At 38.4% G+C, this 24,917-nt stretch overlaps 1 long non-coding RNA gene across 1 annotated transcript in view; it reads right to left on the bottom strand.

The window, feature by feature from the left end:
* Positions 1-9,439: 9,439 nt before the first annotated feature.
* Positions 9,440-24,917, bottom strand: part of LOC123279835 (uncharacterized) — a 346,739-nt gene continuing 331,261 nt past the window's right edge. The window contains exons 11-13 of the long non-coding RNA XR_006518141.2: positions 21,182-21,319; positions 13,378-13,442; positions 9,440-10,420 (exon numbers count right to left, since the gene is read on the bottom strand). This is a non-coding gene — a long non-coding RNA (uncharacterized lncRNA). The remainder of the gene's footprint in view (positions 10,421-13,377; positions 13,443-21,181; positions 21,320-24,917) is intronic.

The following is a 24,917-nucleotide window of genomic DNA, read 5'->3' as shown; positions in this document are numbered from 1 at the left end:
GTTATAAAACTAGGTATTAAGTACTGCAATTTATATTTAAATGTGCTTCAGACATAAATAAATGCTCTATAAATAGCAGGCTTTCTCAAGTCAGAAGATACAACCTTCCATTTACTTCTAGCAGACTTTGGAGCAGAATCATTACAGAGTGTGTCGCTGTCACCAAATTGTTATTATATCTTGAATGAGGTTTGGGGAGGTTTTCATATTTAAGGTAGTTTATGATTATCAAATTGTTCAAGAGCTCTTCACACAAAAGCAGCTGCAAGTATTGCCTTTATAAGCGGGCCCCTCAGAGAGTGTCAGAGTGTTCTTACCTGCCCTGAAACTGACATGTTTGGCAATTAATGTTGCTGCCTGGTCCAAAATGAAGATGTGATGAAAAGATGGGACAGAGCAACAATGGTGCATTTGGAATCATGAAAATCTCTATCATCCAAGACTCTCCCTTTGTCCCTTTGTTCCACATACTTTCTAAATAGTTATTTCCCTGGGGGACATCATTGTGGCATTTACCACTCAGTAAACCTGCAAAGGAGTCACAACATCTTAAGTCAACAGACCATGGAGTGACGACCACTCACAGCCCCTAAGTAAGCAGTGTGGCCAGGTCGGGCAAAGTGCACCTCACATCAGTGCCACTGTGTGAAAATGAAGCCAAGTTTTACATCCTGCCCAAAGTTTAACCCCATTTCTGTTTGGCATCTGGTATGACAAATCAAATCACAACACTAAAGCATCTCTCATTTCCATTGTGAAGCCACACTTTGCCTTTACATTTATGGGTATGTGTGTGGTTGTATGTGTGTGTATCTGAGATCTGGACTCTGACTTTAGAAAATCTGGAAAATCTGACTACTTTGATGTTCAAAGGACCATTGGCCCACTACACAAGAGGGGAGACAAGCAGTGACTCACTAACGGTGCAAGATGAGAAACCCCAGTCCTCCTACCCTGACGAACTGAATGAGCCGGAAATATCTAAACAGCACTAGACACAATGTACTGTCATGGCCAGAGTGCTGGATGTTGAGTCTAGGCCTGAGACTTGATTCCATGTTAATCTCACTTGGTTTTTTATGGCCAACAACTCCAGAATTATATTTTCTTACCTTAAAAGGTGGGGAGGGAAGAAGGCCAGGGAAATTGGAAATGACTCTATCATCCATTCTAATATTAACAGACTCAGATCCCTGAGTCTGAATGTTTCCTCCTATCCACATCACCCCACTAGTTTGTTACTTTACCAACCCCATACTAGTCCTACCCTTCCAACTTGGGTTGCTGCCTAGATTGTCATTTCATATTTTTCAAGTAATATACTCCTTGGGATTGAGCTGAAAATCTCCATCTCTGGCAAAATTCTGTTCTGCTTTTTGAGAATACAACCAGGTTATCTGTGACCAGAAGCCACTAAACAGCACCCACAGTCATCACTTCCCACCTCATAATGTCTGTGCTCTCCTCTGCTGCTTCCCTTTCTCTCCTCACTGCTTTGTCGCATGTTATTGAGCACCACTGTATGCCAGGTGTGGTTCTAGGTAATCACAGGGTGAATAGTATTTGGAAAGCATATCACAGTCTACAACTGTCAAGTTCAGGTATAGTAACAGATCTGGTGAATTACATATTATAAATCTCCTTTTAGAAGTAATAAAACAAACTTAGATAAATATATTGACTTGTCCGAGTTCTATGCACTAGAATATGTACTCTATAAAAGTAGGGATTTCTGTCTGTTTAATCCATTGCCACACAACAGGCCTCTAGAAGAGCAACCGGCACATAGTAGGCACTAAAACACTACTACTAATAAATAAATAAATAGTTGCTTGAATGAATCTTAGAGCAGATATGTGATAGAGAAACATTGAATCCAGGTCCTCTAAATACAAACTCATGAAACCTGATATATTCAGCAAAGTGTGGGAGTTTGAGTCAAAGAGATTGCCCTCAATTATAGATGCCAGTAGTTATGCGAGCTAAAGTAACACTACTCTCTGTGCCTCAGTGTTATCATCTGTAAAACGGGCATAGTAATATTTGTTGAAAGGATATAAAGAGCTACAGATTGTAGGGGCACTACCACAGTACCAGGCATATCATAAAGTCTCAAAAAAATCTTAGATTTGTTTCTTTTGGTTTTTTTTCTTTTTCTTTTTTGCATATTACCACCTCTTTCTTTCTCTACTCCCTTTTTTTCTGACTTTATTCTTCATTTTCCAATTTCCTTTACCTCTATCAAGGGTACTACTCCACTAGATGGCTTAACTTTAAAGACAATTTAAAAAATAAAAAAGGCTCTTCTTACTTCCCATGGCTACCATTTTGGACACACTCCTATGACTCTAGAACTGGAAGAAATTCCCAGGACAGTCCAAGAGATTCACAAAGCCTGTGACCCCAGCATCTAGTGAAAATGAGCCCCTATCCCTAGATTTGTCCTTTACAGAGATATGTTCTTTTTCAAACAATTATTTCATAGTGGGGTTCCAATTAATTTCCTCAAAAGAAGGTATTCCAAACCCCCATATCTTTTCCTTTTAAGGTTCTTTGTTGATGTAGATTTCCCTTAAGTTATCCTGAATTGCTTATCCTTTTATTGGCCATCAGGTTCTCTGTCGCTTTCTTCTCTTTAAATATTTCTAGAGCCCTTGAGTCTGTCACTCAGAAAATGGAGTTGTTGCTATTGGTTTTCCAGAGGCTGTCACCCTTAGTGATCTTTTCTCTGCTCTACTGATTTATCTTTTCCATAATAATAGCTTTCACCTTTTTGTCTAATTTCCAAAATTCATCTTTCTGCAAAACTGGTTTTATGTTCCCATGCTTGGCCATTTGACCTTTTTAGCGGTTGTCCTTTTAAGGGCTAATAATCAGTTCAACATGGTTAATCTGCCACTGTTGATACTAGAGGCAGATCAGCTGTGTTTCCTTTTCCTCCATGATTCCTCTCTATGTGATTATTTCACCTTCAAATGTTCAATGTTGTGTTTAAAAAGTATTTCACATTGTAAATTCTATATATTATACTGTTTTCCCTTCATCTAACCTACATTTTATGAGGCTTTATACATGAAGGTTAACTGAATCGAAAGGATCTGCTTGATGCCACTCTCCATAAGAGAACATGAAAAATTCCCATTTGACACATGTACATCATTCTTGTTCATCAAATCTGGAGCTTCAGTTAGGAAATTCTATGCAGAACATATATTGCCAGGCCAATTTTACCAGATATAGGAATGACTTTATTTTGATCTTTGCTATGATTTTCTAATCATAATCATAAGAGGGGAAACAAGTATTGAACTAAAATTATTCATTTTTAAATAAGTTTGAGCCTCTGACAAAATTATGAAATAGACATATATACCTTATTTTCTTTCCAGATTCTCTACCAAGTCCATTCAACCTTTATAAGTACTCCTCTGCCTCCAATTCATTTATGTTGAAAAACTTCATCCTTCATTCTGACTCTCCTGAACATTCCACCATGGCGCTCCATTCAAAACTGCCCTCTAGATGTAGAACCACCTGATGTGCAACTTTCCTGACATCCCATCCCATCTAAGTTTGTCATAGCGTTCTCCTATTATTCCCTTCTTGTCCTTCTTGAGTCACTAAAGTGACTCAAAACTAAATCTCAATTTCATGTTAATAGCCATTAATGACTTAAACAGTGACCGTTCTCAGGTGACTCAACTATATTTTAAGAGGGCTTCTAATGCCTTAACCTGAAATGTTATAGAATGATGGCAATTTCAAGTTCTATGGCAGATGAGCAAGGGAAATATATACGGATGGTGGTGCCCCACATAACCTTCCAATCACACTATGTAAAAAGCTTTTTGCTCTGAGCCTGAGCACGGCTGCCCCTGCTTATTGCAGACTGCAACTAGATAACTACACAGGCTGAAGGGATTATTTCTGGTGGAATCTTGATGAACCAACCAACCTTCTTACCCTTGGAGGCATAGTGATTATGAGTTATTGGCTGAGCTTCTGAATGCAAAAGGATGACGCTCTCTGAAGGGGAATACAGCCACTCAGACATTAAGCAGAGCATTTTGTTAAAATCAATTAAAGGTTTAAATTTCCCATATAGTTTGAGGGGCATAAATTTTTAATTCAAACTAATTTATCAAGCAATGGCACTTCAGAAAATGGAATGATGCAAAGAGACTTTTATCAGATGATAAGTGGATAAGAGAGAACAACGCTGACAGATCAGCAGAGTTACCTAAAACCTGCGAGGCAAGGAGAGCCTGGCGGATTCCCGAGCCTGGCCAGGGAACAGAGATAAATGGGAGCAGAGATCAGAAAGCTCAGCCTCACCCTTCTGCCCATGGTGGAAGGAGACTCACAGCATGTGAGGTACCTGTCTCTAATCACATGTAAAACTACACAACTTGCAGGGTTACTTTGATATGAACAAGGTTAATGTGCTACTCAAGATTAATTGTGACTTGGCTAAGAAATTTATTGAGGATGAGGGAATCTGAAAGTCAAAGGAGGATCAAAAGCCTTGTTAGAGATTTATCACAAGAGGGTGATGGATGAAAGCCTTCAGAAACCAATAATAGGATTTTAAAGATTCACATAAGCAGCATTAAGGAGATCTCCGGTGCTTACCTTAGACAAACCAGAGCTGGTGGATGGATGACAACCTGGTCAAAGCTGCGAGGGGAGGCACAGCTGGTTATTGTGGAGTGGGCCTCGAGGACTGTCCATGCTTTGGGGAGGTTTTGAATCCTGGGTCTAGTCCTCTACACAACATTTTATAGATTTAGTTTTAGACTGCTCAGTAGACAAATAGAAAACAAAACAACCTTCAGAAAAGCTGATGATAGTTATGAGCATGGACTTTATAGTTAAATAGATCTGGGCTGGAGTCTCATCTATGCCACTCCTTAGTTGCACAATCTTGGGCAATTTACTTAACTTCTCAAATCCTCTATTTCCTTATAAGAACAACAGGAAAAAAGATGTGCCAACTTATATTTTTGTTGTGAGTATTAAATGAGATAATGAATTTTAAGTGATTAGCAGAGTCCTTCGGCACACAAAAAATTGAGCTAACATCGTCAGAGTCATTTTCATTGTTGTTGGCAGTCTTAGTGGTCGTAGTAATAGCAGTAGGTACAGAAACAAAATAAAGGAGCTGTGAACTCAAACTGTGGTGCCTAGCGTACCCATTGCCACCACAAATATATTCTGTGATATAACCATAAAATGTATGTTCGTTTTTCCCTTTCATAGATAAACAGTCAAATAATTCTCTCTCTCTTCTTTATCAATAGGTTTATTGGTCCCCAAAATTGTTTGTCATTACATCATTACTTTGCGTAGAACATGTTACAATTAGTTAGATCCAGCTTATCTTACTTTTAGAACTTATTGCTATTTCAGATGAGCTTGAGGAGGCAACCTGGACTGAACCAGCTATATTAACAGTGTATTCCTCCAAGGGTAATCTTCTGGAGAGATTTCCATGGATGGCTAATACACATGTGGATTCTTGTTACCTTCAACTTCAGTGAGGAATATACTTTAATTGTTTTCCATAAATTTTTAGATTAAACACGGTTTTTGAGCCCCGAAGTTTTCCAGGAATTTACTGAACAATCCATTTCTTTCTGCTTTATATATTTCACAGAAAGGCAAATTAAAATTTAAAAGGAGGGGCCAGCCCCATGACTTAGTGGTTAAGTTCAGCCCATTCCACTTTGGAGGCCCAGGTTCAAATCCTGGGCATGGACCTACACCACTCAACAGCAGCCAGGTTGTGGAGGAGACCAGCAGACAAAGTAAAGGAAGACTGGCACAGATGTTAGTTCAGGGCGAATCTTCCTCAAGCAAAAAGAGGAAGATTATCAACTGAGATTAGCTCAGGGTGAATTTTCCTCATGAAAAAAAAAAATTAGGAAATTTTGGTCAGGATAACTAAAATAGAATATTGTGATCACCTTTGATTACGTGGAGTTTATGCAAGAAAAGCTGCTTATTTTGGCTTCAAGGTGTTAGGCTGACTCAATAGTCCTCCAGCCAGATGCCTTACCCAGTTCTTCTTAGTCTTGTTGACCACTTCCTCCTTCTTTCCTTGACTTTCTTCTCATCTCCCTCTACACTCTCTTGGTGATTTCATCATCTTCAAAGTGAGTATCTGCATCCCACTCTCTTTTACTACCTCCAGACACATCTATGTCCAACAGCCTATTGGAGATTCCTCAACTTCATGCCTCAGTGGCAACACACTCATTTATTCACTCAACAATTTTTAAGAGCCTACCATGTGCCAGGCCATCTTCTAAGCCAAGGAGATAAAATAAACCTTACAATCCATTGAATGAGGGAGTTAATAATTAAATAATAGCACACTAAAATAGAATTTTAGTCTGTAATAGATGGTATAAAGGGAAAACAAAGGTTATTATAAAACATTTTAAAAGGAGAAGAAGACCAAGCCAGGAAAGACTGCTTATCTTCCTCGACTGCTCCAAATCTCAGTAAATGGCATCATCATACCCCCAGATGCTCAAGCCAAAAATCTAGAAGAGATCCTTCATTCCTCCCTTCCACGCGGTCCTCACATGCTGTCTGTGAGTAAATCCTCTCAAGCATAGATCTTGAATGTTTTCACATTGGTCCATGTCTCTGTGTCTCCTAGTCCAAGCCAAAATTATCTTTCCTAACTGGTTTTCCTGCATCAGCTCTTGGCCCACTCCAATCTAGGCTCCACACATCAACCAGAATGCCTTTAAAAATATTTAGGATTTTTAGCTGGTTCAAGAGGGCAACATAGGAGGATCCTGGGCTCACCTCCTCCATGGACACAGCAAATCTGTAGCTATATATGAAACAACTTCCTCTGAAAAAAACCTAGAAACTGTCTGAGCAACTGCTACACTGGTGACATGGAGACAAATGAGAGAAGGCCCACATTGAAGTGGGTAGAAGAAATTGAGACACAATCTTGCCATAAACCCGATGCCTGACTAAGCGACCCACAATGGGGAGGGAACTGAAAACCTGGAGCTTCTCTCTGAGGAGCAAAGGGTTTGAATCCCACACCAGGCACCCCAACTTTTAAGACTGGCACCTGAGAGAGGAGTCCTCAGAACATCTAGCTTTGAAAACCAACAGGGCTGGGGGCTCAGGTAGGAGACCCACAAGGCTAAACCGATCTGAGAAATAGCTTTTAAAGGCCTTGCAGCTCCAACTCACCTCCCTCATTCAATGGATTGTAAGGTTTATTTTATCTCCTTGGCTTAGAAGATGGCCTGGCACATGGTAGGCTCTTAAAAATTGTTGAGTGAATAAATGAGTGTGTTGCCACTGAGGCATGAAGTTGAGGAATCTCCAATAGGCTGTTGGACATAGATGTGTCTGGAGGTAGTAAAAGAGAGTGGGATGCAGATACTCACTTTGAAGATGATGAAATCACCAAGAGAGTGTAGAGGGAGATGAGAAGAAAGTCAAGAGCTCAGTGTAGAAGCAGTCCATCCAGAGGTGCCCAGACGTCATGTTGCTAATCTTAAAGTGTCGCCTGAGGGGCAGGCATCTAATTTAGCACACATCTAGAGGTGTGCTGGCTGGCGGGCACCATCTTGGCGCTCTCCCTCTGCCTTGCTCGAGCCAGGTGCCCCATCTTTTGCCTTTTTCTTTTCTCCTGCAGGAGACATCTATACATTCTCCCTCTGCTTCCTTCCAGCTAGCAGACCCATCATCACCCTGTAGCGGGCTGGCACCAACTCTCTCTCTCTCTTTTTTTTTTAATGCTAGGATTCCTCACCCCAAATCTAGCTAGTGGGTGCCATCTCTTTTGCTGTAGTTGTTAATGCTGGGGTTCACCCCCCCAATGCAGGTGCCATCTATATGATTTCCCTCTGCCTCATTCCAGTCGGAGGGAGCCGTCTTCAGCTCTCCCTGCGCTGCAGAGCACCAGCATCTCCTGGACAGGAGATTTTGAGCATGTCTGGTGCCCGTTTTTTGTGACTTGCTGCCCAGAGTACTCTTCTTGATCGTCTGACTCTAGTGGCCAGGGGGTGATCCTGGGTTCCGTGGGACTATAACAGTTGGAGGGACAGTTCTTGGCAGACTACCACCCCTAGGGCACTGCACAGACAGCTGACTGAAGCACACCACCAGTCTTTCCGTGAAAGAGGCCTAGGCTGGTCCAGGAGCTTCGGCCTGAGGGGCAGGCTTCGGGCTTGGCATACAACTAGGGGTCTTGTGAGGAACGCCAGTAAACACGATCTTTGCGTAGCCCCAGGCTACTGGCTCTGCAGTGGCTCTAACAATGACACAGCCCATGGGAATCTGAGCCTCTTGGAGCCTAAGTTTTCTCTGCCACTTGCTGCCTAGAATACAATGAGAAGGACAACATAACCAAGGCCCTGAGTAACCACAGCCATTAGGATCCAGTTACATAAGATGCACTCTCTATAATGAGCACTGCCTAAAGCAGACCTTCAGTTCTACAAGCAGCCCAGAATCTTTTGGAGATGGAGTAGGCAAAGATGGAAATGTCTTCAAAAATATTTCTGTCATTTCTAAGAAACCATGTAACGTACTTTAGAATAAATATGTATGTGTGTATGTATGTATATATACAGATATATTCATATCTACTGTTATACACTATATATGTATATATTACATATATACATACATGCATATAACCCTATCCACTATATATATGCATATACGTGATATGTGTGTGTATATATACGTAAACCGTATGTAATATATATTATATATGTATTTGTGTTTTTGAATATATATGCATACAAAATACATTTCCTAGAATGAGTTATGAATTGACAAAATAAGATTAACCTGGTTTTAAATGGAAAACGGCTAAATTGGAACTGAATGAGCTCAAGAGAGTGATACAACTTATCTTTAATAAGGCAACATAATTTGATATTTAAACTGTTCCCTTATTATTTCAGGTCCAGAACTAGTAACTATTTCTGAATCTTTACCTTATATCTAAAAACTTTCTGTAGCTCATTTTGGAGAATAGCTATTTACTAATAATAAATTATCTAAACTATTTGAGACTTCACATTAAATAGAAACCCAAATGACTTGTCAGATGAGATGTGGAAGAATTTCTAAATTGTACATATGACTGAAATGAGACTCAACCAAACAATGCCCAAATCAGCTTCCGTGGCAAATTCACTTTCCTTTGGTAGAGAAGTTAGGTGTTGGGGAGGGCACAGTGACAGCTGTCACCATGTTCAGACAACAGCCCAATCCAAGCTGCCTCCGTTCATCAACTTGGCCTAATCTTTCAAACAAGGTAGACCCAGGCCATTGGACTAAAGCTCAGCAGACACTGGAAGTCTGCACAGCCGTGAGCAGTGAAGTTAAGGTGAAGATCTCAGGAAAGAATGAGAGAGTCGAAAGAATTATATCAAATCCTGTTCTTGATAGTTTTATTTTCTAGGAGAAAAATTGGCTATAGTTAGCTCGAATTTACAATAACTGTTTCTTTCCCACTTACCAGGATTTGAAATTTGTCTAGTAATACAACTGCAAAAAATTACTTCCCTTATGTGGGCTGAAAAATTCTTGTCTGTTGCTGGATCCACATATCTCGGGTTAGTCCACAGATCGCTGTTTGAGAGCAGTAGGTATAGATCAGTAACTTTCATTCCTGGCTGATGTTAGAATTACCCCATAGTTTTAAAAAACACAGAAGCCTGGGCTGTACCTGAGATCTGCTGAACCACAATGCCGGGGCATGGGGCCCAGATATGCACAGTTCTTTAAAGTTCCAATGGTAATTTTGATGAACATCCACCATTAAGAACTTATGACTTAGATGATCTCTAATGTTCCTTCCAACTCTAAATTCTGCAATTTCTTTGAAATACTCATTTAAAAACCAACCTGTTTTTTTCATGAAGTCATATATACTACCAAAGTATTCAATTTTGATAAATTCTAAAGAAGTATGTTTCAACAGCAGTTGTAAAAGTAACAGGGTTTATGTTTTAGGAATGCCTTCAAATCACATAAGAGAAAAACCATCAGTAGCTTAAAAGAATAGGAGAGATATTTTCCCCCCATACAGTAAGAAATCTGGAGGAGGGCAGCTGTTAGTGTTGTCTCAGAAGCTCAGTGAGGTTGAGATGATCTTCTGGTCACAGATGGTTTTGCAGATCCAACCATCTTGGCTTCATTCGAAGCAGGAAGAAGAGAGAAGAACAAGAAAAGTTGGGGAGCTGCAACCATCTCCTTTAATGAGGAAAGCAAAAGCCTTAGCAAACACCTTGAGTAGACTTCTGGTCGAGTCCTATTGACAGAGCAGGTTCTTAAGACCATGTCGTGTTGTAAGACATCCTGAGAATTGGCTTGGACCAGCCATAATCTATTGCCAGGGCTGAACACGTCGTAGCCACACTAGCTGAAAAAAAATAAGGTTCTGGTTATGAAGGAGGAGGTTGGATATTGAGTAAAGAAAATGTTGTAAACAATTTATTTTGTCAACTCTGATGGAAAAATTTGGGATAAAGTTCAATTACATTTTGTTATAGAAAATAATAATAATCTATCATAATATACAAAAAATTTTTATGTCTTTATGCAATTGCTGAAGAATAACTTCAAAAATATTTTGGCAAATGTAACCATGAATATAACAAGTGGGTATCCTATCTTTCAACGTAATTTTTTTTTTTTGAGGAAGATTATCCCTGAGCGAACATCTGCTGCCAATCCTCCTCTTTTTGCTGAGGAAGACTGGCCCTGAGCTAACATCTGTGCCCATCTTCCTCTACTTTCTATGTGGGATGCCTGCCACAGCATGGCTTGCCAAGTGTTGCCACGTCCGCACCCGGGAGCCAAACCGGCGAACCCCAGGCCACCAAAGCAGAATGTGCAAAATTAACCACTGCACCACCAGGCCAGCCCTAGCAACATAATTATTTTGAAAAACAATATTTATAGGATCCATAAAATCTTGTGTTATATCATTTATACCACATATTTAATCCATGACTATTATTGTTTTACACTGTTAAACCATGATTTTCATCTAATAGAAAATAAACCAAGAAGAGATATAATTTTTTTATTTAAAAATCACTGAAAAAGTTAAAAATAGGGATTTTAAAATCCATCAAACCCTATTGTTCAGTTTAGCAACAGGTTTCAAAAGCCTTAAAACTGGGAACACATTATTGGCTTTAGCTATTCAATTTTTAAATCAGATAAGAATACAAAAATTATAAATGATATTTTTAATAGAGTAAATTTTATTAACTAGTTTAACTGCCTAATAATAATGGATTGTTATATGAAATATACATCATATTATCATGTGATGGCATGCTATTTTTAAAAATTAAATAGTAATTAAGGAGATTACTTAATGACCTGGAGATGTTCAGAATATATTAAATGAGTAAAGAAGATACCTAATTAACTGCAGTATAGTCCAAATTGCTTAAATACTTATTTATATTCTTTTAATTTATTGTTTTTTTAAGTATGCTTTTTTTTTTATGGTGAGGAAAATCGGCCCTGAGCTAACATCTATTGCCAATTCCCCCCCCCCCCATTTTTTTCTCCCCAAAGCCCTAGGACATTGTTGTATATTGTAGTTCTAAGTCATGTTTATTGAATACTTACTATATGCCAGGCTTAATGCTTTACATGTATTTATTTCACTAAATTCTCACAACTAGGAGGGAAGTTCTATTAAGCTCCCATCTTACAGATGAAGAAACTGAGGTTTAGAACATTCATGGAACTTACTCAAAAACACATAGCTTACAAATGGCAGAACTAGGATTTGAACCCAGGAAGTATGGTTTCAGAAACCAGGCTTACGCATCTACAAAAATATTTACCTAGAGGAAAAAAATTGACCAAAAGGATAACAAAAGTTATGTCTGGGTGGTGAGATTACAGTGTGCTTTCTAATTATAATCAGAAAATATGATGATTATTTGATAAGCTTTCAAATCCAATAATCCCTTAATAAGCTTTTTAACCTGGTTTGATAGGCTATCAAGTAACCCCATAGTGCTCTACTGAACAACTACTGATAATATGAACTCTTTAAACCGTTACTATTCTTCTTCACTGAGAGAGAAGACCTTCCTGTAATCACAACAATGAAAACTAACAGCTCATGTACAATATCCCCTATATGGTTCTCTTTAAGATCAATAATCTCATTACATCGACATCATAAAGTCGACTCATTAGAAGGAAATAAAATTCATGAAAATTCCCTTGTTTCATGAAATCAAGAAGGAGGAAGGAGGGGCCAGTACCATGGCACAGTGGTTAAGTTCACACGTTCCGCTTCCGCAGCCCCAAGGTTCACTGGTTGGGATCCCAGGTGCAGACCTATGCATCACTTGTCAAGCCATGCTGTAGCAGGCTTCCCAGGTATAACATGGAGGAAGACACAGGCACAGATGTCAGCTCAGAGCCAGTCTTTCTCAGCAAAAAGAGGAGGATTGGCAGCAGATGTTAGCTCAGGGTTAATCTTCCTCAAAAAAAAAAAAAGAAGGAGGAAGGAAAAGATCCATAAAAAACATGTTTAGAAACTGAATAAATTCCATTTAATGAACTGCTATGCATCCAGTAAAAGAACCATGGAGACACATGAATAGTGGCTTATAAAAAGATTTCCTAATATATTATCAAGTAAAACACCAAGAATAAAGACAACACAGGGAGAAAATTCTCATGTATTTTTTTCTAAATACATAAATATACATGTATAAATGAATAGAACATGGTGTCAAAGATACATTTTCAAAACCTTGCCACCAAAGGTCATCAGTACATCCCTTCCAGGAAGGAGCGTGAAAGGACAAGCCCAATGGGAGAGCTTTCAGTTTTTACTTTCCATGGTACTGTCTTATTCCAAGTTTTTCAAATGATGTATTAAATGAATTTATATTATTCAATTTTGAAGAAATATAACAAATGGATACAGATTCTTAAAATTACCGTCACTCATAGTCATCATGCTTACTATAACCTATATGTATTTTTGTCGTTTTTTCATACATCTCAATAATAACTCTTTTATATACTACAGTTTGTATTTGTCCGATACAATTTTAGAAAAAGCAAAGGGGAAATTAATTTATTTCCATAACTTTAAAGAAAGCAAAATTGAATATATTTTACATTTTTTTTGAAAAGAAAGGAAAAGTATTGTCCTGTATGCAAATATTGTTGATTGTTTACTTCTATCACAAAAATGGATATCTGAATTTAAAAAAGAAAAGTAGGCGAAAGCAAAGTAGACATAATTTATAATGGAAAATTTGTGTTATTCTCTGTGCAGCAAGACTATTCAGATATTCTAATCATGAAGTTAGATGCGTACTTACTGACCCCATTTGCTCCAGCACAAAGTTATTATCCCAGCAAATTTTTTCTTCCTTCAAAAGTATTTCTTCCTAAATGAAAATTAGAGAAAAAAATAATAACATATCAAATATATGATCCTTCTTTTCTCCTTTTGAAAGGTTCAAACTACTATTTATTCATATTATACAAATGCATTAAACCTTATAATTTGTGATTAATCCCTATGACTAATCAGCAGGGAAAAAAGGTATTACAATGTATTTAATATGCATTGAAGAATTTTAAGCTAAATTGATTATAATTACTTTATCCTCTGTGCTTATTTTCTAAATTGCACAAATAGTTATGAAATTTTTCATAGAATTTTAGTGAAAGAAGAAACTATAAAGACCATTTAACAGATAAGGAATCCGAGGTCCAGAAAGCAATTATCTAAAGGTATAGCGCTAATTACTCTCAAAGCTAGGATTGTAACAGAGATGTTCAACTTAAAAGATTGTGTGTTAACAGATGGAGCATCATGGGAAATAAGGTTTCAGCAAGAAATCTAACCAAACAGGTTAGATAAGAGATAATGAAAAAATAATAGATGACTTGAATATAACAGCATACTGACATTATTTGTGGCAAAAATAAAACATTTCACTAAGATCATCTATTTAGTGTTGTTAAATCCTAAAAAGAATGAATAGTCAATATATATTAAGTTCTGTTCAATAAGTAAATATCGTAAAACCTACTGGAAATATATTTTAGAGAAATAAATACTTCAAAGGACGTTGGTCTATACTGATACCTGACTAAAAACTTTCTTCTCCAATAAAATCTTGCAAAAAATTAAACATCAACTCCATTGAGTATTGTGATGCTGCTGGTTAAACTGATTTTCTAAGTGTTTTTGTTTTTTGTGTATGTGAGTGTGACAGTTATTTACTCAGGGCTTGAGAAAATTTTTAAAAATGTAGGTTGATTTCAGGTTTATTAATGATCATCATTATATTTTCAATTCATGGTTTAATGCGAATCTTCCCTACAATATTTAACATGGGAATGCTTATTTCTAGGAGATATGATATGTGATAGAACAATTCTTGGCTGGGGGTGATCTTGAAATTTAAAAGAGAGATTTTAAAAGTCCAGAGATAATCAGTGCATGGGTCAGTACTTCTGGTCAATAGATACTTGATCAATTTCTAAATTTAATAATTACCTTAAATTCCAGATAGAAAATGAATTAATTAGCTTGAGAGGGATACCACCAAAGGCATTTGAAAGAACATGAGATTACTACTCTCCATGATGCCATGTTCAACAGTATTCGATACGGCTGTGACATATCCTACTAAACTATCAATTCATTCAGAACACATTTATTGAGTGCTTAGTTTACAAACACTCTTCTAAGCACTGGGGCTACAGGAGCAAGCAATGCACCAAAACCCCTACCTTCAAGGAGCTTACACTGCAGTGAAGGAGACAGACATAAACAAGAGAAACAAGAGAAAAAGTAAATTGCAGAGTTCGCCAGATAGTCATAGGTCCTAAAAAGGAAATAGAGCATGCTTAGTTCCAACCACCTCCTTGAACCGTGGAGAGCATGACACTTCTTAGCCATAGGTTTTGTTTATTCATTTACTTGAAAATGTAATGATTCTGTTCTAAACCTTTCCATTTCTGGGTTGATCTGGGTTGTCACTTCTTGACCTTTTCTGCTCATTTATATTCCTATTATGGTTTAATCAGGGACTTACATTATCCAGATTCACCAAAGCGTGGTAGGAGAGTAAGAGAGTGCTTTTAAATCTCTATTTTGATTAAATTTACTACCACTATCTCCTCAGCTCCCACAGTTGTACTGGTGCACTTCCATCCCCTCTAGAAGGGCTCAGTAAATGCTCAGGACTATAAAGATACAGTCTGCCTTAGACATCCCATTGAGCTTGGCAACAAAATTCAGGCTGAGGAAGTCAAATTATACAATGACCTAATCCCATCAATTAAACATTATGCTTCACCCATTGACTTGGCCACCCACTGTGGCACAAGCCAAATACAGACATCCATAATTATTTTGTTCCAATAAACAGGAATTTTCCACTACTATAGAGGCTGGGTGTTCTATATACTATAGAGGATTGGTTGTTACCCAAACATGTTCTTTGTGGGGGTCCTATAAAGACAACCCTCAGGGCAAAAGAAATACTGAACAGTTTGTGCTCAAAAGCAAGCAATCAATAAACCTCAAGTACCAATAGACACAATCCGTTATTGACTAACTTGAGATTTCACTGAGAAAGAGTGAGATTATTGGCGACCCATACATTCATTCATTTCATGTGTGAAAAAACACATTTTTCTCTCTGACTCCTGGGAGCCAAGAAAAATTCCAGACACTGAGTCAGTAAGACACAGTGCCTTTTCTTCTAGGAGTTCACAGTAGTATACAGACAACTCAACAGAGAACCACACTGTGACATCTTAAGTACAATGATAAGATATGAATAGGGACATATAGGACCTCAGAGAAGGAGCACCTAAACTAATTTGGAAGGAGGCTGAGGAGGGAGAGACTTAGCACTCAGAAAAGACTTTCTGGAATTAGCTTATACCTGAGCCAGGTTATCCAGATGAAAGAAGGAAGAAATCGAAGGACAGAGTGTATATCAAGTACTACAAAGCAATTCACTGTTGAGCAGGAGTAAATCTGACACTGACAGCAGTGAAGAGATGCGGGGACCAGATCCCGGAAGCTTGGACTTCATTCCATAGGCAATACCCGAGTCATCTATGCGTTTTTAGGAAAACAGTGACTTCAGTTTTGTGGAGGGTGGAAAACCTAGATTTGGAGGCTATTGGTTTGATTCTGGAAGAACATAATAAAAGTCTAAACTAGGTAGTAGTAGTTGGGATGATTAAGCAGGAACATTGGCAGGACTTGGCAATTGATTGATATGGGAGTGACAAAAGAAGTCAAACCAGGCTGCCAGGCTTCGAGCTTCCATGATGAGTAAAGAACTCTTGGGGAGTCTTAGGCAAAAGGGTTTGTTGACAGGGAGCCATGTGGCATGCAGGTGGAGAGGATCTGCAGGCAGCTGTAAGCATAGCCTCTGAGTTCTGTGTTGCCCTTTTATAAATGTTCATCCTCTTCAAGGCCATCCAATCTTCATTTTAATCAAATTTTATTAATTTAATTAAATTTTAATGATTTAGATGCAAATTTTCAGGCCAAAAGGCAGGAAACACAATGGGATATACTCTGCTTCCCCTTAAAGATGGTTCTGTAGAGACCCTTAGTACAAACAAACTTTTCTCTTGCTCACTATAGGGAGAAGGGAGCATAGTACAACCAGTCAGTTGGGTTTATAATTAGATAAAGAATAATATTAATAATGATGTACAATTAAAAAGAAGAAAGGAGAGAGGATATATCATACATTACCTTACTTTATTCTCATGACAATCTACTAGGTAGGTATTATTTTCAATTTAAGGATGAGGAAAATAAATTTCATAAAAGTTAAAAAAATGATCCTGGGGCTGGCCCCGTGGCCGAGTGGTTAAGTTCGCGCGCTCCGCTGCAGGCAGCCCAGTGTTTCGTTGGTTCGAATCCTGGGCGCGGACATGACACTGCTCATCAAACCACGCTGAGGCGGCGTCCCACATGCCACAACTAGAAGGACCCACAACGAAGAATATACAACTATGTACCGGGGGGGATTTGGGGAGAAAAAGGAAAATAAAATCTTTAAAAAAAAAAAAAAATGATCCTAGATGACATTGAAAGTCAGTAGTAGAGTCAGGATTTTTAAAAAAAGAAAAGAAAAGAACTATTATTTTTTTAATTTTTATTTTTTTCAGATGTACATCATATTTCAAATTCTGGATACATTACATCATGCTCACCACCCGAACACTAATTATAGTGCATACCCTCACATGTGACCCTAATCACCCCTTGTGCCCTCCCCCCTCCCCCCCTTCCCCAATGGTAACCACCAGTCCAATCTCCAATGCTATGTGTGGTTTTTTTTTTTGTCATTTGTATCTTCTACTTAAGAGTGAGATCATATGGTATTTGACTTTCTCCCTCTGACTTATTTCACTCAGCATAATACCCTCAAGGTCCATCCATGTTGTCACAAATGGTTGGATTCTGTCATTTCTCATGGCTGAGTAGTAGTCCATCATGTATAAATACCACACCTTCTTTATCCATTCGTCCCTTGATGGGCACCTAGGTTGCTTCCATGTCTTGGCTATTGTGCATAATGCCACAATGAACATAGGGGTGCAAGTATCTTTATGCCTTTGTGTTTTCAAGTTCTTTGGATAAATACCCAGCAGTGGAATAGCTGGATCATATGGTAGATCTATCCTTAATTTTCTGAGGATACTCCATACTGCTTTCCATAGTGGCTGCACCATTTTGCACTGCCACCAGCAGTGAACAAGGGTTCCCTTCTCTCCACACCCTCTCCAACATTTGTCATTGCCTGTCTTGTTAATTACAGCCATTCTGACCGGAGTGAGGTGATACCTCATTGTAGTTTTGATTTGCATTTCCCTGATAGCTAATGATGTTGAGCATCTTTTCATATGCCTGTTGGCCATCTGTATTTCTTCTTTGGAGAAATCTCTCCTCAGACCTTTTGCCCATTTTCTAATTGGATTGTTGGTTTTTTTGTTGTTGAGCTGTGTGAGTTCTTTGTATATTTTGGATATTAACCCCTTATCTGATATATGGTTTGCAAATATCTTCTCCCAACTGTTAGGTTGTCTTTTCGTTTTGTTGATGGTTTCCTTTGCTGTGCAGAAGCTTTTTAGTTTGATGTAGCAATCTATAGATTCAACGCAATCCCTATCAAAGTTCCAACAACATTTTTCACAGAAGTAGAACAAAGAATCCTAAAATTTACATGGAAACAAAAGACCCCAAATAGCCAAAGTATTCCTGAGAAAAAAGAACAAAGCTGGAAGTATCACACTCCCTGATTTCAAATTATACTACAAAGCCATAGTAACCAAAACAGCATGGTACTGGCACAAAGACAGACACACAGATCAATGGAACAAAATTGAGAGCCCAGAAGTAAACCCACACATTTATGGACAGCTAATATTCAACAAGGGAGCCAAGAGCATACAATGGAGAAAGGAGAGTCTCTTCAATAAATTGTGCTGGGAAAACTGGACAGCCACATGCAATAGAATGAAAGCAGACCATTCCCTTACACCATGCACAAAAAGCAACTCAAAATGGATTAAAGACTTGAATGTAAGACCTGAAACTATGAGACTTCTAGAAGAAAACATAGGCAGTACACTCTATGACATTGGTCTGAGAAGCATATTTTCAAGTCCCAGGTCTGACTGGGCAAGGGAAACAAAAGAAAAAATGAACAAATGGGAAAAGAACTATTATTGATGAAAGGCCTAATTTACATCCAGCCTTCACACTTTATATATATTCGTTAATTTAATCCCCGAGGGTAGGTATCACTGTTTTGATTTTTTTATTATGCACCATAACAGTGATTTGCCTACTGTTGAAAGAGGTGTTTCAGAAATCTAAGTATTTTATTCAAATTTTATTTTTATTTTTTAAACTAATTAAAAAACTATTTTAAACAATATATACACACCAATCTCAAATTATGGAACATTAAAGGAAAACAATATGTTAATGTTTGTTGCCAGTATAGACCAACGTCCTTTGAAGTATTTATTTCTCTAAAATATATTTCCAGTAGGTTTTACGATATTTACTTATTGAACAGAACTTAATATATATTGACTATTCATTCTTTTTAGGATTTAACAACACTAAATAGATGATCTTAGTGAAATGTTTTATTTTTGCCACAAATAATGTCAGTATGCTGTTATATTCAAGTCATCTATTATTTTTTCATTATCTCTTATCTAACCTGTTTGGTTAGATTTCTTGCTGAAACCTTATTTCCCATGATGCTCCATCTGTTAACACACAATCTTTTAAGTTGAACATCTCTGTTACAATCCTAGCTTTGAGAGTAATTAGCGCTATACCTTTAGATAATTGCTTTCTGGACCTCGGATTCCTTATCTGTTAAATGGTCTTTATAGTTTCTTCTTTCACTAAAATTCTATGAAAAATTTCATAACTATTTGTGCAATTTAGAAAATAAGCACAGAGGATAAAGTAATTATAATCAATTTAGCTTAAAATTCTTCAATGCATATTAAATACATTGTAATACCTTTTTTCCCTGCTGATTAGTCATAGGGATTAATCACAAATTATAAGGTTTAATGCATTTGTATAATATGAATAAATTGTTGAGTGGCAAACCTCCAGATATAATATCTCTTCTCACCTCTACTTGAAAAGTATGCTGTGACTGCAAGGTGTTATGTTAAAAAAAAAAAAAAATCATGTTCAGCTACTTATCTGTGTGAATGGTCATTTTCTCCATATTGTGTAGCTAATGTAAAATAAACAAAAATTTGGATGCTGAATTAAATTTTCATGTTTATCAAAGAAGCTTTAATTAGGGTACTTAAATGTATTTGACTAAAGGCATTTTAGAAACTATATTTTACTAAAGCATGACTTTCATCTGTTTTATAAATTGGGATTTCAGATAAAATTTTACTTGACAAGAAGAAATTCTGCTTAAAACAAACAGCAACAACAAGTTTTAAAAGCATTGTAATATACAATATTTCTCATGTGAAAACTTTTCTTGTTGGTTAATCAACATGGCCTCAATTCCACAAGACTTATAATCCATTCCTGTGCAGTTAGCCATGCTCCCAAAGGCAGCCTATCTGTTCTGGAAGCTAAAGAGACTTTCTAATGTGTGAAGATGACTTCATTTACCGGTTTTTAAAAAATAAATTTATGTTTTTAGTATTGTTCATGTCAACATAAATTATATAAAATCTGAAGTTTTTAATTCTAGCTGATTGGATTTTTATGGTTCATATCACCCTAGAGGCACAAGTTTAATAACTTTTCTATTTTCCGTAAGACATAATACTTGGAAAGATTTAAGAGTCCAATAGCTGCTGATAGAGTTTGTATGGCAGATTACCAAAGGAAAATACTGCTATATGAAAACAGACCTTTTTCCCTGACATTTAAGGTTCTTCATGGCTGGACACTATTTTATCGAACTAGACACTAACTGTAGCATTTCAGTCACTGTGTCCTTAATTATGTCAGAAACAGATTTGGATATTCAAGAATATCCAAAAAACAAACAAACAAAAACCCAACCCAGCTGTCTACTTTTGTGGGTGAGAATATTCAGCTGAGCCAGTTAAAATACTAAGAAATCTGTTCACCTTATAAAGGTTGTGTAAGAAGGCAGTTATAACATGGTGATGGTATCCTGCCGGGCCTATAATTTGAAAGTCATCATGATTTTAGAATTGTCTTCAAACATTTGAAGTCATGTGGTTGAAGTTTTTCATGCAATATCTCTTAGGACTCCAGCCAAACCCTAGCCCTCTCAAAGGCAGGAATCATCCTTTGCAAACCTCAGAATGACAAAAACAAAAAGTGTCCTGCATGTGGTGAGTGGACATCGAACACGGATTTATTTACGTGATTTATTTAAAACGGTTCACCTAACAGAGAAATCTTCTGAAGCCAGGGGCCCTGGGTATAGCCTAAAGTTAGCCAACCTTTGGCATTCTGGCATTGCTTCAAGCTAGTCATAGCTTTCACAAATGGGAGCTTGCTTCTTTGTTTTTTTCGAAAGCCTATTGTGCTCTTGCCAGGTAACACTCAAGCCACTTCAAAATCACAGCCCAACAGACAGGCAGTCTTCTGGGGACTCACTTTCTATTTCCTCACTCAGTCCTCTTTATGCGGTCTTAGTAAAGTGTCTGTCAGTTCCTCTTAAAGAACAATGGGAAGAAATAACACGTGGAATTGACGGGAGCAGCCGCCTTCTCTTCGACTCCTAGCCCTGCTCACCTGGTTAGAGGAAGAAAAGCACTGAATTAGTCTGGGGCAAACCAAACTGTGTGGGTGGAAAGTACAGAAAAGCTTGGGAAAGCCTGGAATTTTCAGAGAAAAGAAGAAAGAACCATTCTGATGCCACCAGTAAAACAGTTCTTTAGTCTGTGGGCTGTTGTTAACACCAGAGGCCCTCCAGGAATCACTGAGAAGCTCCACCAATGGAACCTTGTGCCACTTCCTTCAAGAACGATGCCACAGAGTGGTGTGGGAAAATGGAGATGCCTCCTGTCTCCCTTGGGATCCCGATGAAAGAGACGTATATGCAAGAGCTTTAACGAGATGTATTCTCAGGAACAACTGTGAGGGAGCAAGGGGAGCAGCATTGAACAGAGGGAGTGGACAAACTGAGATGCAGTCGCAACAGTGGCCTCAGCCAATCGCTCAAAAATCTCTAATGCTTGGAAGTCCTCCAGAGGTGTTCTTATTGAGACAAGGAGTCTGGGCCTTTGTACCGTCCAACAGTGACCATGTGCTGTCCGACAGTGACCAATCACTGAATGTGGGCTGCCCCTGGGGTGGGGCCTTAACCCAGGTAGGGCAGCCTCCTTCGTCAGAGGGGAATTCTCAGAGAAGGATATAGTCTTGAGCTCTCAGCAGCCAACACTTCCAACTACTTAGGAATGAGGGCTAATCTCTTAAGGGGGATCCGAGTGGCATGACATGGTGTTCCTATCCCCACTCAGCCAGACTAATTAGCACCATCAGTAGAAATGATTAGGATTGATTCTGACTCTGGGACTAGTTGTCATTACATTTCACCTTCTGCTGAACAAACTCCGGACCATGTGCCAAACACTCTTCTACATAGATTATGTTGTTGTGTCATCTCAGCACTGTAAGGTCTTATTTATCTTAATGTGTACATAAAGAAACTGAGGCTTAGAAACATTAAATAACTTTTCCAAGTTCACATTGCTAGTGAAAGCACTAATAGGATTGAAAGTTAGATTTTTTTAAATCCAACATGTTCTGAGCCAATTCATAGCGTTCGAGATCATATTTTACTGGTTGTGTTTTTATTCCTGACCATCCCGCAGATGTTTGGGAGAAGGTATAAAATGCATTTACATAGACAGGGCAAGTGCATAATCCAGGGAGTTTAGGTTTCTGAAAAGTTTCTGAACTATACCAAACCATGTGCCCAAGCACATACTTTCCAGGTCAATGAGGGAGGAAGAGGAGTTCATGCCAGCCAGGCAAACTGAATCAACATCGTTGATCTGGGATTCTCATATCTGAACAAGGAGCCCTGGAAATGATGGACTGAAGCAGCAGTGCTGGCCATGGGATTACCTCCAAAAATAGCATTTATAAGACTCTTTTCCACAAACTTTCTCCCTGCATCTTGTCTTCCCCACAACTAAACCAGCAGCCTCCAACAAAACCAGGGATTTATTGAAGATCGGGAACATGATTTGAACGGTGTTCTAAGTGTGTCACACACCAGCTTCAGCTGGCTTTGTTCATTAATCCTACTGTCTTTGCAGTTATTTCCTTTTTCGTCTCCTGACTTCTTCCCAGAATAACTACTAGGTCTAGTTCAAAAGCATAGCACAGCAAATATTTCTCATCTCAACTACACAAGGTACTATGTAATTATGGAATGTACTAGAAGGGGTTTGGAGGAAAAGCAAGCTAGTCATTTCAAAGAAAAATCTAAAATAGAACTCATCCAAAGAGGCTATGTTCAAAATGTTTTCAAGCCTGTGTACAGGACTATTTTCCTGTAGCAATGACAATGTCATGTTCCAGCATGAATTTCCAGAATATTACAAGTATATTGACAGTCTCAGTACCTGATGACTGAGAACAGTTTGTTCATAAACATCTCTCTCCAAAACAGAGCAGAAGCAACTGGGTTCCTCCTTTCTTATTTCTGCCCTTCCCCATCAAGACAGCGGGGTGTTATACAAAAGTAGAATTACCACACTGGACAAAATTTTCCCAGTCTTGGGAAATAAATATTAACTGAGAATAGCCAAAAGATTACCTCTTCTTTCTTATCTGACTCAAATTAATAAATTCCATGAAATAGAGGATGGACCTAGTCAATAGCCCAAAACACCAGGCATTCAATACATATTTGTTGAATTCATAAATGCCCATCACCTACTCCATGGAACCTCTGGGAGAATTAATTCCTCCCTCCTCTGTACTTTCATAGCATTTTGCACATTATTAACAACATTCTTACATACTGACTTTTGTTATATTTAGTGACAGTCTCTATCTCTACCTCTTGCCTTAATGACAGGAACTGGGCCTCATTCAGTCTAATCCCAAAATTTGTCCTGCACAGAGCAGGACTCAGTATCAATGTTTTCCTGACTCTGATGACCTACCATTTTAAAACCCATCAGAATGGCCTTTGGAATTGCAAGTGTGCCAAAAAATTGGTGCTGGGGGCAATGGTAGCACTTTATATCTTGACAAGGAAGGTGGATTCAGTTCTGCCAAGTGCCCATGGCAATTAGGTAGCACACTGCAAGGCACTCTGTCTCATTTTGGCATTGCTGTCCTCACCATGCCATCTGCAAGCAGCACAAAACTCTCAGGCTGGATTCCACAGGTTGCCAGGCTGATGGTGTGCTTGGGTTGAAAGAAAAGACCATTCAGGCTAAATCCAGACCCACAGCTGGCAGGAAAACTGCGCCGCAGAGAGTTGCCAAACCTTCTTAATCCCGACCTGTGATGCAGGGACTTCGCTTCTCCGGGTGAATTTAGGAATGGTGGAATGACCACTCATTTCATGCCTCACTACTAATCTTTCTTACCTCTTTGTCTGTGCCTTTGCTGATGAGAAGCAGTAATATGTGGTGGTTAGAGGGTGAACTCTGGAACCAGGTGGCCTGGATTTGAATCGTGGCTCCATCATTTTCTAGTTGTGCCCCCTTAGGCAGTTTATTTAATAGCTCCATGATTCATTTCTTAGGTGCAAAAATGGAGATAATAATAATATTTAGATCATAGGGTTTGTGTGAAGATTAAATGAGTACCTGGAAAGCACTTAGAATAGTGTATGCTGCAGAATAATCACCTAGTCATGTCGGTTATACAGAAGGCACTGTGTGTGGCATGATAAGGAGTCTAGAATTTACTTTCAGTGCATCGGTAAGCCATTGGAGGGTTTTAAGCAGAGGAGTGGTATGATCTGATTTTTTCTTTTTTGTTGTTTTGTTTTTGCTGAGGAAGCTTCGCCCTGAACTGACATCTCTTGCCAATCTTCCTCTTTTTTTTGCTTGAGGAAGATTAGCCTGAGCTAACAACTGTGCCAATCTTCCTCTATTTTGTATGTGGGTTTCCACCATGGCATGCTGACAAGTGGTGTAAGTCCATGCCTGGGATTCGAACCCACAAACCTGGGCTGCTGAAGTGGAGCATGCTGAACTCAATCACTACACCACGGAGCCAGCCCCCTCATTTATTTCTTAAATATCAGTCTTACTATTCTGAAAAGCTAGATTGGAGGAGATGGAGTGAAAATGTGGAGATGAGTTGGGAGGCTACCATAGCAGACCTGGGAAGAGGTGAGGATGACTTAGAGCAAGTAATG

Source organism: Equus asinus, chromosome 2 (genome assembly GCF_041296235.1).
Source record: "Equus asinus isolate D_3611 breed Donkey chromosome 2, EquAss-T2T_v2, whole genome shotgun sequence".
NCBI lineage: Eukaryota > Metazoa > Chordata > Mammalia > Perissodactyla > Equidae > Equus > Equus asinus.
Note: the sequence above shows the minus strand (reverse complement) of the source record. Positions and strands in the feature narration are given on the sequence as shown.